Here is a 1537-nt window from a genome sequence, read left to right on the forward strand (position 1 = left end):
TGTACCCAGAGAACTTCAGTGGAGGTTACTTGGTTGAAAACCTCTGATGTTAGAGATTGTTGACAAAGTCATCTTTAGCATCATAGTCTACAAAACCCTGGGTGCAGGGGAAGGTTGGGTATGAGCTGAATTCTGCTTTCCTGCCTGATTGCAGAGTTGTCTTCACGCCTCCAATATTGGATAGCTGATCTCAACACATCCCATGCAAGCTTCTCTTTACTTTCCCAATCTGATAAAATAATGACATCATAGAGAAATAGCTTAAACAGTAGGTGTGCATGTTTTTTTTTAATCTTCAATCACTGTATATCTTTACAACATAGAAAATGAATTTTCTCAGCATGAAAACACTGTAAGACCAAAGATAATGCTTTCTGACATGAAATTCACAAGAACAACTTCCAATCATTCCTTATCATTAATGGATTTTTAATAACCAAACAGTTTAAAAGTCCTTGCCCTTTTGCCTGGAATCAGTAGCTTTTCATTTTTTCTCATTATTATTATTTTTAAATTTTGCTAATGCACCCACCAGAGAGAAAGTGAGAAAGCATCCCCCATGGGCATGGTCATGTTGCAATCTCTTCAATTTCTCCTTTAGGGATTTTGGGCATGCAAGATATGTGTCTGGTGTGTTTTTCAAGCTGCCAGGTCCAGGACTCAAACTGCATAGTTGGCCATGTGGGATCCAGTTGCCTTGAATTCTTTCTCTTATTTTGATTGCTGTAATAAAATACCTACCCAAAGTCCCTTAGTCATATAAGAACTAACTCCCTCCCCACAGGGCTAAAGGGAAGACCATGCCTGACCACAGCTATTTTTATCCTGAAGGGATTTTAATCTAGTACCTCTATTTAAAGTTCTCTCTTGTATTAAAAAAAAAAAAAAGAAAGAAAAAAAGAAAAGGAAAAAAAGCACACTTGATTCATATTTCCCCCGTGGGTTAAAGAAGGTACCCAAGACCAGGAATTCTCATTTCTGATTATATTTCATGTCATATCTTTTCCTCAAGGATGTGAAAGTCCACTCCACCCTACCCACTTTTCTACTCAAGCTCTGCTATATGGGTTTTTTTTTCCCTCTAAATAGTCTGTATTTCACATTTTTGCCTGTATATATTCTCTTTTAGTTTGCTTCTGCTCCTCTGTCCCCTGGGAAGGAAGTAGAAAAGAGAAACCATTGTTGTTTGTTTTTTCTCTGTCACACAAACTCTGAAGCCAATTGCTTCACAAATAAGAAAAAATAGGGACCAGCAGTTAGCATAATGGCTATGTCACTGGACTCCCATGTAGTCAACTGTGGTTCAAGTCCCGGACCCAGCGGCTTAAACTCACGCAGGGTGTGTGTGCATGTTTGTCCAAGATCCCGAGAGGAGAAAGGAGAAGGGGTTGTGGCATGGCCATCCCTCCTGGGGAGTGATTTCTCACTTTCGGTCTCTCTGTCTCTGTCTTTCTGGCGAGCACATGTGCCTTATAGCAAAAGCCTCTCCAAATAAAGAAAAAAAAAAATGCACAGAGAAGCCTGAAGTTAGCCATCA

Source organism: Tupaia chinensis, unplaced genomic scaffold, assembly GCF_000334495.1.
Source record: "Tupaia chinensis unplaced genomic scaffold, TupChi_1.0 Scaffold000407_4, whole genome shotgun sequence".
Taxonomy (NCBI): Eukaryota; Metazoa; Chordata; class Mammalia; order Scandentia; family Tupaiidae; genus Tupaia; species Tupaia belangeri.